Source organism: Gorilla gorilla, chromosome 14 (assembly GCF_029281585.2).
Source record: "Gorilla gorilla gorilla isolate KB3781 chromosome 14, NHGRI_mGorGor1-v2.1_pri, whole genome shotgun sequence".
Lineage (NCBI taxonomy): Eukaryota > Metazoa > Chordata > Mammalia > Primates > Hominidae > Gorilla > Gorilla gorilla.
This window is the reverse complement of record NC_073238.2, coordinates 25,497,622-25,510,547: the sequence shown is the minus strand read 5'-3', so window position 1 is coordinate 25,510,547 and position 12,926 is coordinate 25,497,622. Positions and strand designations below refer to the sequence as shown.

The window sequence follows — 12,926 nt, the reverse complement described above, 5'->3', positions numbered from 1 at the left end:
CAGGCTCGCCTGGAACTCCTGACCTCAGGTGATCTGCCCACCTTGGCCTCCCAAAGTGTAAGTAGATAGTCTAAATGATTATGGGTTTCAATAGGTTTTATTAATTTGTTTTAGTTAACATACAAGAGCATTACAAAACCACATTATTTTATTTTAATTTTTATCAATAAACTTCATTATATTAAAGGCCATATTGCCCACTGAATATGATTTTGATATGCACAACTTCTATAATTTAGAACTTACTGTATATGGTCTAATATAAATTACATTTAGCTATCTTGAATAAAAGATACAAATCCCCAAAAACTTAATATATAAAATAATTTCTACAATCAATTAAGCCACATGGGGCCTGGTGTGCAAGGGCTGCAAACAGCAGCATCCTAGGTAGTGTACAGCAGCCTGTTCCTTGTGTACAACAGCCTTTGCCATTGGACATTTATGTCTTGGATCTAGTACTTTCCCTAGTCTAGGTTTAAGACCAGATGTAGTATGCCTTTGGAAAGCCTCAGGACCCAGAGGTCAGAGTTCACATTGGCCATGTTCATCCATACCAAGCTGCAAACCCTGGAGCATGTGACTGAGGCCTTATTTAGGGCCAAATTCAAGTTCAGTGAATGCCCAAAAAGCCACATCTCAAAGAAGTGCGATTTTACAAAGTTTAATGCATATACATTTTAAGACTTGGTGGCTGAGAAACAACTCATCCTGGATGGCTGTGGGGCCAAATATAGCCCTGGAATCATGGGCCCCTGGACAAGCAGCTAGCCCTGCATTAGAAAAGAGCTGCCCCCTCTTTACGCATGCCCACCAGTGAATTCTATTTCCTTGTACATCTAATAAATCTATCTATCTATCTATCTATCTATCTATCTATCTATCTATCTATCTATCATCTATCTATCTAAATAATTCAATAACATGCAGTAGATTAAAAAAATAAACACAACTTGATGTCTAAGTACTGTGGATATATTTTGTCAGTTATTAACATTCCCCTATCAGGTTAATATCAAGTCAACAAAAATTTGGAGTTCTCTTGACCCTTTCCCCAATGTGTAAATTAGTAATATGTCAATATTCAGACAGGCAAATAAACTAAGCTCCCTTCGATGAAAACGACATGCAGTAATGCTTCCCTACTGAGAATCATCTTAGTTTGTGAAATCATAATCTGGAATGGCTATATCTGCAAAATACATTAAAAGAAAGAAAATATGAAAAACATAATCTACAATACTTTTATGTATATCTAATCATTTTATATTTCTTTTTTATTATACTACCTGAAATACATACATAAAGGACAAAGAGTTTCAACAAATCTCAAAAAGGAAACCTAATTATGTAAAATAATCTGACTGATTTTGTTTGCTCACCAAATTGAAATTGAAAAGAAAAAATACAGCACTCTATAAAAAAAATGATTTCAAAATATAATTATTGTCTCCCTTTGAAAATATAAATGTTTACATAATGGTGAAATAGAGAACATAAACATTCACAAATATTACATATCCATTCAACATTTTCAGGTATTATTTTGTTTTGTTCAAACCTCCCCTTCTGTCATTTTTCTCTCCTTTCTTTATCTGTAGCATAACTGAGCTGCTTTCCAAACATCTATAGTTATACCGGACATAGCATTTTCCAACATCAAACATGGTTTTTCTTAAACACCAGCTCCAAATATTAATTCCCAGGGAAAATGACATTTTCCATATATGAGAAATATTGGAACCAATACAACAAAACTCATTAACATTTATAACATTTGAAAATAATTTCACAAAAGTTTTATTTAAAAAAATTATATTGTAAATCTACGTAAGAAATTCTCTATCCATTATATGACTTGTATAACATCCACAGTATACTAAGAAAATATTTTTAAAATATAGGATAAGGTGTCTAAATAATAAATTTTTAAGACTGCTTAGAGCCACTATTAAAAATCTGAGAATAAGGCATGAATATTTTTTGATCTTTAGAGATTATATATCAGCATGCCGGCATTGGCTTTTATTACAGAATCAGCATTTTAATCTTCATTCACTCTCATCAATTCACTATAGAAAGCAGCTTAAAAAAAAAGACCATCACTTGTAGAAAACAGTTAGTATTTCGATGGTTTACCTGGAAGTTTACCGGGCATAAATTTATAAAATACATTTATGGATGGAAATAAACTGTTTTACTAAACAATATTACAGAATTCTGAATAGATGCTGATTAAGCAGCAAATCAACAAAACTGTTTATTTACCAGTTTGGTGGCTATTATGCTAATTAGATCATCTGTTTAAAATGTGTCCATATGGACAATTTTTCTGTAAATGTTTTCTTTATCTCCACATTGTGTGGTAGTATTTTCATAGAACCAAGTAGAAATTAAAAATTAGTTATTTAAAGATGACAATAGAAGGTTTTGAACTTTGAGTTCCAAAAGGCAAGCAAATATTTCTGAAATAAAATATATTATATATATTTAATTTCTAATTTAATTTACATATAAAATATTTTTAAAATTCATATGAATTTGAGATATTTTCACATTGGACTGTTTTTGTACCTCATTTTGCTTGGTCACACTAAAGTGAGGTTCATCATCTTGTGGCACCAAAGGAAAACTAGTGTGATTATAAGGAAATTATTATAGTTAGACAGCTGTGCATTAATTTCATCATTAAGGACCATACATGTATACAGATATAAATACTTTTCTTAATACATTACTTGCAACATATGCACAATTATGTAACAATTATGGTGAACTAAGTCTCCTAGAAATTTCCAAAATAATTTTTTTGCCTTTTTTTAACCTCTAAATCCATATAAATCAAGGGAAAATATTCTTGCACATATGTATATTTAAACATGAACCTAGCCAAAAGTAAGAGAAATTTAAAAAAGTATAACATACCAAAATGTGGAAATTTCTGTGTTTAGGGAAAAATCTATCCCATTAAGAGCTTGCATTAGAAAAGAAAAATTACCTTGAAATTATGATGAAAGCTTCCAACTTGTTATTATAAAAATGAGAACAAATTAATTCTGAAGCAATCAGAAAGAAGAAAATAATAAAGGTTAATGAAGAAATAAACAACATTAAACGGAGAAAAATTATATAGCTAAGTAAATTAAACTAAATTTAGATCTTTGAAGGGATCAATAAAATTGTTAAATCTCTGGCCAGACTAAGGAGAAAATAATAGGAAATAAATAATTGACAAATTTTAAGAATGATAGAAGTGGCTGGGGGTGGTGGCTCATGCCTGTAATCCCAGCACTTTGGGAGGCCGAGGCAGGCGGATCGTTTGAGGTCAGGAATTCCAGACCAGCCTGGCCAACATAGTGAAACCCTGTCTCTACTAAAAATACAAAAATTAGCCGAGCGTGATGGCGCATGCCTGTATTCCCAGCTACTCGGGAGGCTGAGGCACAAGAATTGCTTGAAGCTGAGAGGTGGAATTTGCAGTGAGTAGAGATCAGGCCACTGCACTCAAGCCCGGGCGACAGAACGGGACTCTGTCTCAAAACAAATAAACAAAAAAAAAAGAATGATAGAAGTAACATTTCCATTGTCCTACAACAGTTTAAGGGTAACTAAATGAATACCATGATGAAATTTACAAAAGTAAATTAGTTAATTTAGATTGTGTATAAATCCCTCAAAAGATACGAACTACTAAGGCAAGCTCAAAAAGAAAGCAATAACATGAACATCCCTATATATATGTTTTAAATTTATTAATACCCACCTAGATAAATGAACTGACAAATTTTACTAATATTTAAGGAGATATAATTTATACTTTACACAAAAGTTTAAGAAATAAAAAAGAGGAAACACTTTTCAACATGTTTTATGAGTCTACCATTATCCCCATACCAAAACCATAAAAAAGACATTACAAGAAAATGTCCTGTAGACAAATATGTATTTAGATGATGAATTTAGATTTCAAAAACTTCAGCAAAATATTATCCAATTAAATCCTCTCATGTCTGTGTGTGTATGTGTGTGCATGCACGTGTGTTTGTAAAATATATCATTACTAATTGGCGTTTATCTTGGGAGTTCAAGATGGTTTCCATATTCAATCAACCCATCAATGTGGACTATGGTCACTTGAAAAGACCAGCAAATCCTCTACACAAAAGGCCACTAGAAATTCATTAAAACAGCCTTCCATCATTCTCTAAATTGACCAAAGCATTCAACTACCTGAGAAATATTTATGTTTGGAAAGCTATTGAAATGCAATTAAAAATATCAGGAAACCTGTTTTTACCTTTTGTCCTAATCTTGCTAAATCCTTCGTAATTTTATGAGACACTGCTTCTCCTTCCACTGTTCTTTTACTTTCTCCTTCCCCTTTGTTTTTGCCTCACCCTTCCTCTCCCTTTTCTACATTCCTTCTCTCTCCTAAATGCTGTATAAATTTCTACATATATAATCATATTATTTACAAATAGGAACAGTTTTACTTATTTCTTTCCAGTCTGCATTTATTTTATTCTTCCTTTTTTTCCTTACACACTGGATAGAACTCTAAGTATTATGTTGAAAAAGAGTGATAAAAGCAAACATCTTTGCTTTATTCCTGAGCATACATGTGGAAAACATTCAGTGTTTCACAGCTAAATATGATGGATTTTTTGTATGCTCTTTATCAAGATGAAGGAATTTTCTGCTATTTCTGGTTTACTGAATTTTTATCACAAGTAACTGTTGAATAGTGTCTTTTTCCCCTGCATTTATTGAAATGATCATGCATTTTCCTATTTTAGAATATTAATATGATGAACTATATTATTAGATTTTTTAAAATATTGCAACTGTCTTGCATTTCTGGAATAAACATGGCTTGGTCATGTGTCACTTTTTACATAGTGTGGTATTCAAGTTGTTGAGGATTTTGCATCTAGGGTATATTTGTAGATTTGCATCTAGGTTATGTTGGTCTAAAGTTTTGTTTGTTTGTTTGTTTTCCTTTTCTTTTTTTATCATCTTTGTCTTCTTCTGTTTAAGTGTCATGCTTGCTTCATAAAATGAATTGAGAAGCATTTCTTCCTCTTCTGTTTCTCGAAAATTGTAGAGAACTCTTGTTTTTTGTTGTTGTTTGTTTGTTGTTTTGTTTTTTCTTATTTTTATCCTCATACTGAGAACCAAACAGTCTGGAGTGTAAAACATGGTTCCTCATTCCAGCTAAATCTAGTATACAATGACAACAACCCTCTTGGGTTAAGCATTGGCCTACAAACAGAAAAAAACCTTCAGGGAGATAGATGCTGATCTAGGCATTGTGAGAAAAGCTGAATTCATTTTTAATCATGAATGGCTTTTAAGGAAAGAAGATTTATTAACTAAAATAAATAGATTAGAGGGAATTCTCATCTATGAGAGAGGAAGGGACGGGATTCAACCTGGAAAAAATGATGAAGTTTTAGTGAACTTGGTAAGGTAGACTCAACAATTAATGATGGATAATGCTAGGACCCAACACTGGTAATGAGCTTGTATTATGACTCAACAGCATCACTTTATCACTTTAACGCAGATGGAGGCCTAAATAACCATAGGTCAATGGTTCTTCTTAGATGCAGAAGGACATATTTATATAATCTTAGGGACCCCATCTCTGAGGTCACTCATAATTTATATTAATTCATTGTTATTGCCATTGCCCCAAGAATAGATAAGGATAAGACATCCTGTAGTGCAGGTAACAGAGATATAAACTATTCTTATTCTTGTGTCTTGTCTATAGGAAGGGAGTGTATCCTGGTGTATGACAGCATATAGTAGAGACCATTGTCAATTAGGGCCTGTGAACTGAGACAGGGTGACTGGCTAAGTCCACAACCCATTAGAAACCCAGAAATAATCAAATCATGGTGAGTAGAAATAACACTTATTTATAATATTATATGGCATAAAGACAAGAACCAATTATGTTGAGTAGCTGTAACAAATAGCTCCATCATTCTTAATAACTTTTTCTGTAATAAAACTGAATTGTAACATGATCATACTGCAATATGACATTACACTAGCATTGTTGGTAAGATTCAACTAGCTTATGTAGAGAAGTTATATAATGCTTATATTGATAATCAAATGTATTAAGATATTGAGTTAAAGCCTCTTCAGAATGTAATCTGGGTGAATAATAAATGGCCTGAGAAAACAGAATTTAGCTAACCATTATCTAATTTCAATGCTAAATAGTTCTGCACAGATTTATCAAAAAGTAAAAATAAAAGCAGATTGAGAGGAGGAATGAGCAATTTCATTTGTACAAAATATTAAATTGTATGTAATGGCCTTGTAGGATGCATTAGTAATTTTTAAAAATCAATCTTTACCCTACACTGTGTCCATAAAATTCTAGGCATATTCATGTTAATATTACTGTTGTTACTGTCATATAAATGCCATATTCAATGTAGATGCTCAGAAAAATATGATTGTTTTGCTACAGGAGAGATTAGACCAGGGACAATAAATATGGATTAGGCAAGAATGTGTTAACTCAGCAGGCCAGGGTTTCTTCAACCCTGCACATTCAAAGGTAAGGTTTGTTTTTAGGACTAGCTAGCCTCTGAGTTCTGGAAATAGTCTTACCGTGAAGAGTGTTTTTGTATATCTGAGGCCTTGCATTTATGGTGAATGACTGACTTTATATGCCTGAGGCCCTGAGCCATGCTGTATTTATTTGAACCATGTGGTATCAATTTAACCAGATACGTTTATTCTAAGATATGATTTATGCTGAATGCCTGGTTTTGTTCTAGAGGGATCATGGAAAGGAAGCTGAATTTGCTAAGTTTTGCCACGTGGGCATTGCATGCCTATGTGATTAACCACCAATAAAAACCTGGGACATCAAAGAATAAATAAGCTGCTCTAATTGCCAAGAATTCACATGTGGTTGTATGCAGCATTACTGGGAGATTGAAGTGTATCTGCATGTGATTCTGCTGTGATGGACACTTGTAAGTTTGTGCCTGGAGTCTCCTGGACTTTGCCCTAAGAATCTTTTTCCTTTGTTGATATGACTCTGCATCCTTTTGTTTTAATAAACTGTAAACATGAGTATAATTGCTTCTCTGAGTTCTGAGAGTTTTTTAAATAAATAATCAAAGCTGAAGAGCAATGGAGACCCCCACCAAAACATCTTCACACATTTCAATTTTGTATCGAAGTAAATTTTATTTTCTTTTTTATACCTCCCATATATATTCTATTGTTCTCATTATTATTTATTTTATCCCAAATCTTTTATCTGTGATCATTTTCCTTTGTTTGAAATTTGTCTTTTGAGATTTCTTTGGAAGGTGCTTTCGGATGATAAATTTTCTGTTATTCTTTGTCTAAAATGTCATTATTTTGACTCATTCATAAAAGTAGTCTTTGTGTTTTATAAACCTCTAATGTATAGAAGTGTGTCTAAACTCATTGAGGATATTTTCCAAATTTTTTCCTACATTTATTGCTGTTGATAAGAAGTCAGTGTTTGTATTTTGACATTTAAGTTATGTGTCATTTCGTTGTGGTAGTTCTGAAGATCTTCCCTCTGTTTTATATTCTCCTTCACCTTTCATAAATGTACTTTATATTTATTTGGTAATAAATTTTGAACATATACTATGCTATAAAGATAATCTAGGCCCTTTGGTTACATCTTGTAAATAAAATCAACAAAATCTGTTTTGAGATTATATTGTAATATAAGATACCCAAAGTAAATAGGATGTGTACCATATGTTTGAAGGTGGTAAATACGATGAGAAAAATAGATCAGGTCAGGAAGAATGAAGATGATTGAAGGTACAGGTTATGATAAAAACTTAGGTGTGCCGAGGAATGAATTCATCTTATGTATCTTGAGTGTAATGTCTTATTTCTCCTGAATCTGATAATTTGATGTCTTTCATTAGGGATGTCAGTAAATCTCACTAATGAATATATTAGACTCCAGTTTAATATATGATAGTCATTTTCATTCTGTCTTTCATATCACTGAATCCTTTCTCTTTATTGTTCATTTTTATACAGCTCTTAATAGTCAAAGTGAATTTAACTATGTTTTACGTTATGTGGTTATTCTCACTTTAGCTATCTCTAATATATTATGAATGTGTCAGTTGTGTGTTTACTATTGTTTGAATTAAACTTTTAAATCATTCATTTTAATTCTTACTTAATTCAAACTTGTTTGTTATACATTCTTGTAATTCCAGTATCTGGAGTCTTTCTTCATGTGATTCTTTTATCTCTCTGTTTTCCTCCTATATTCTTTTCATGCACCATCTTTCTCTGTGTGTTTTGCTTTGTTTTACTGTCAATTCCTAACTAATGGAAGTATATTTATGCAAATAATTTTAGGATAGAATTGAAATAGGGTTCCCAAAAGGATTATATAAATTTGTTTGTACCAAGGGCCCAGGGTTATAAACAGAATGAGATCACTTTAAATTTCTGTCTTGAGGATTTTCAAGTTACACAGGTCATATTAGTGAGAACCCCAGAAAAGGGCATTCTTTTTTTTTATATATTTCACTTTATGTCCTGGAATACATGTGCAGAACGTACAGGTTTGTTACATAGGTATACATGTGCCATGGTTGTTTGCTGCACCTATCAACCCGTCATCTAGGTTTTAAGCCCCACATGCAGGTATTTGTCTTAATGCTCTCCCTCCCCTTGCCCTCCACCCCCAACAGGTCCTGGTGTGTAATGTTCCTCTCCCTGTGTCCATGTGCAGAACCTGCAGTTTTGTTACATAGGTATACATGTGCCATGGTGGTTTGCTTCACCCTTCAACTCGTCACCTACATTAGGTATTTCTCCTAATGTTATCCTTCCCCTAGGCCTCCACCCCCTACAGCCCCTCCCTGATGATCCCCTCCCTGTGACCACGTGTTCTCATTATTCAACTCCCACTTATGAAAACATGTGGTGTTGGGTTTTCCTGTGTTAGTCTGCTGAGAGTGATGGCTTCCAGCTTCATCCATGTCCCTGCAAAGGACACAAACTCATCCTTTTTTATGGCTGCATAGTATTCCATGGTGTATATGTGCCACATTTTCTTTATCCAGTCTATCATTGATGGATATTTGGGTTGGTTCCAAGTCTTTGCTATTGTAAATAGTGCTGAAATAAACATACGTGTGCCTGTGTCTTTAGAGTAGAATAATTTATAATCCTTTGAGTATATACCCAGTAATAAGATTGCTGGCTCAAATGGTATTTCTAGTTCTAGATCCTTGAGGAATCACCATACTGTCTTCCACAATGGTTGAACTAATTTACACTCCCACCAATAGTGTAAGAGTGTTCTCTTACTACACTTCCAATTTGGCTGGACTTTGAGCTTTGTCTCTGGTCCCCTGCTTTTTACAGTCCCAAGAAACATGGCCTCATCCTTATCAGGACCAGAGAATGCTCTCAAGGTAAAACCTTAATTTTCATAAAATTGTTGTCTTCTTGCCTGGTCCTTGTGACACTAAAGCAAGATTTTTTTAATGTTTCATCCAACTTTTAAGAATTATTTTAGTGGTAGGACTGAGCCAGGTTTCTAATCCACACTACTACAGATAAAAAAATGATGAAAGGTAACTTCCAAAAATAGAGGCCGGGAGTGGTGGCTCATGCCTGTAATCCCAGCACTTTGGGAGGCCAAGGCGGGCAGATCACGAGGTCAGGAAATTGAGACTATCCTGGCTAACACGGTGAAACCCCGCCTCTACTAAAAATACAAAAAAAATTAGCCGGGCGTGGTGTCGGGTGCCTGTAGTCCCAGCTACTCGGGAGGCTGAGGCAGGAGAATGGTGTGAACCCACGAGGTGGAGCTTGCAGTGAGCCGAGATCGCGCCACAGGACTCCAGCATGGGCGACAGAGAGAGACTCCATCTCAAAAAAAAAAAAATAGAAATTCATCTTTTTTTCGTGAAAGATTTATTATACATTCTAAATAAAATGGAGATAGAAAGTTAGCATTTGAACTTTAAAGTTGTTAGCATAAGGAGCAATGAAAACTAAATTTCTCCTGGGAGTTACTCATTTTTCTGGGTTGTAAATGAATGCCATATTGTTTTTTGATGTTTAATGTAAAATATTATTGACTGTAATAATCCAATATGATCTAGGATATTCAGTCTTACACAACATAGGGATACAGTATAGGTTGATGTACATCCAAAATTGTAGACACTTTGTTCAAACACAATGCATATTACATTTTCCTGTAGCTCAAATCTGTGTTATCTGTATTATTAAGAGATATAAAGAGAGGATTCAAAATAACAGCTGAAGAATTCTCACTAATTTTATGAATCTAGTAGATCAAAATGTTACTCTACCATTAATAATTTCATAATACAGACTGTGAGGCTTACATAAATCTGTTTCAAAAAATGTATAGCATTCTTTAGCTTTCATGTTGTAAGACATTCAGAATATAATCCAAAATAAAGTTGTAATAAATTATCACATTTTAATGAGTATTTTAACATAAAATGTGAGTTTGTGATTATTATAAATCCAAAGACACATAAACTCAGTTTCTAAAAGATATGATTGAGGGGAAATCAGGATTTATTATATCTTCATTTTATCAAAAAAAGACACAGTTATTATTTATAATAAAAATCATTACAATGCACACATACTCTTTTGTGAGTTGCCACAGAATTTTCTATTACCAAAACCTGTCAAGTTCAACACATGTCTAGAATATGTATAAATAAAGGTTGATCTGTGATATTAGATATTATCAAATAAAAATATTCTTATTGAAAAAAATGTGATTCCTTATGATAACTTCAGGGCATCTTCTATTTGCCCCCTGTTATCAACAGGGGAAATTTTCTTTCCTACGTTTCTCACTAATCATTTCTGACAAGTAGTTGGCAAGCTTAACTATAAAGGGTCGTCCATAGGGTTCTAGGTCAACCTTACCCTTTGGGAAGAAAGTACACATGATGTCTATGGATAAATGCCCTCCAACAAAGGAAAAGGACAATGCTTTATATAGTGTGTGCATAATCATTTTTCAACATAATTAGCTTATCTATTTGTGACATGATTTTACTGTCATTGCAGGTGTTTGACATGACCCACGATTTTTCTTTGTGCCAAGAAATACAATGGTTTTGTATTACATTAATACTTTAGATCATCTATAATATGAGTCAGGTTTGGTTAAAAAATATATAAAAATAAAAATCTCAGTTCTATTGGAAATACTAATGAAAGTGTCTTACCAAAGTAAGACATTAGCAATGCATTGTCTGTCACTTGGTATTTTGAGTGTTTGCTCATTTCAACAAGGGAAAGGGAATTAGAAAATTGGAAGAAAAATATTTAAGTAATTCTTGTAAAAGTAATATACATACTAAATATCATGAAGGGTAGAAACAGAGTTAACATTTAAAATGTTTATAACTAATGTGTAAATTTAATTGAAAGCCAACTGATTGCTCTGAATTTTTATGAGGAATAATCACAATTGTACAGAAAATAACTGACACCGAAAGTATCTACCTTTTCACATTTAAATGCAAGTGACTTTTTGTTCATTCATTCAAAAATTATGGATTATTATACTTTAGCTTAAATGTTTGTCTCCCCTCTAAAAGCCATTTTGAAACTTAATCCTCAATGCAATAGTATTAAGAAGTCAGGCCTTTAGGAGTAATTAGGCCATGAGGACTCTGTACTCATAGATGGGAGTAGTGCATTACAAAAGGGCTGAAGGAACTAGCTAATGTAAGGACACAGCATTCAAGTTACCAATTTAGAAGCAGAAACTGGGACCTCACTTGGTGCCAAACCTGCCAGAACCATGGTTTTGAACTTTTCAGCCTCCTGGACTGTGAGAAACAAGTTTCTGTTCTTATCAGTCTCACCTATTTTGTTACAGAAGCACAAGCAAACTGAGACCTGAGATGGGAGTGTTTATGTGTTAGGTATGGAGCTAATTTCTGAATAAATAAAGATGAATACATTCTATGACCTCATCATCTAGTGCCTGTTAGTGACACAGTGGATATTTTTTCTTGCCTTCTTATTACTCATTTTTGCTCTCCTCACTAAATACTGAGGAAAACATGAATGCGTCATCAGTTTTTCCACTGGTACAAATGTTTAAGAAGTACATATGACATTATATTTTTTCTTTCTGTATTCTGTAGACTTACCTGTAAAGTGTAAGGATAACATTGACTTTATGCTAATTAGTACTGTGATCATTTCAGATGTGTAATATGCCTTGTACAAATATAAATATATAAAACATTAAAGGTGCTACTACTCAAAACACACAAGGAATAAAATATTCTATTTGAAACATCAACATAGAGTTTACACTGAGGGAAAATTTTATTCATTAGTTTAAATGGGGCAAAAGACAATAAATATTATTTGGTTAAAATAGAGAAAGTTAAGTGGAAAGATGAAATGATGAAGAGCCCAGAGAAAATTGTTCAGTTTGCATACAAATTGGGAAATTAACACCTAACCTGCCTAGGTAGAATTTCATAGCGTTAACTAAAATAATTACTTAAACTTACAAGATTTATTAGAAAAATATGAATAGAAAAATAAAATGCATTGTTGCATTTTATGTAATTTTACTTGAACTTAGTTTATAACATGTACATAGATTAAGTTGATTTAAATATTTTATGTACAAAAAACTATATTGTTGAAGATTCTAAGAGCTTAAAACTAAAATACAAGATAAACATTTACTTTACAAAAAGAGTAAATAAGATGAAGAATTTGAAAGAATTTAAGAATTAATTTCAGTTTCTTTTCCAAAATGTATGTGGTTAGCCTACAATGCTTTTACAATCTGTTATTTTATGAGTATGAATATTGATTTTATTATTACCTAAACATGTATTATTTTT

The 12,926-nt window shown here is 32.8% G+C and overlaps 1 pseudogene; it reads left to right on the top strand.

Annotated features, from left to right (window-relative positions):
- The first annotated feature begins 329 nt into the window (after positions 1-329).
- LOC134757098 (uncharacterized) lies at positions 330-424 on the top strand (annotated as a pseudogene).
- Positions 425-12,926: the final 12,502 nt, after the last annotated feature.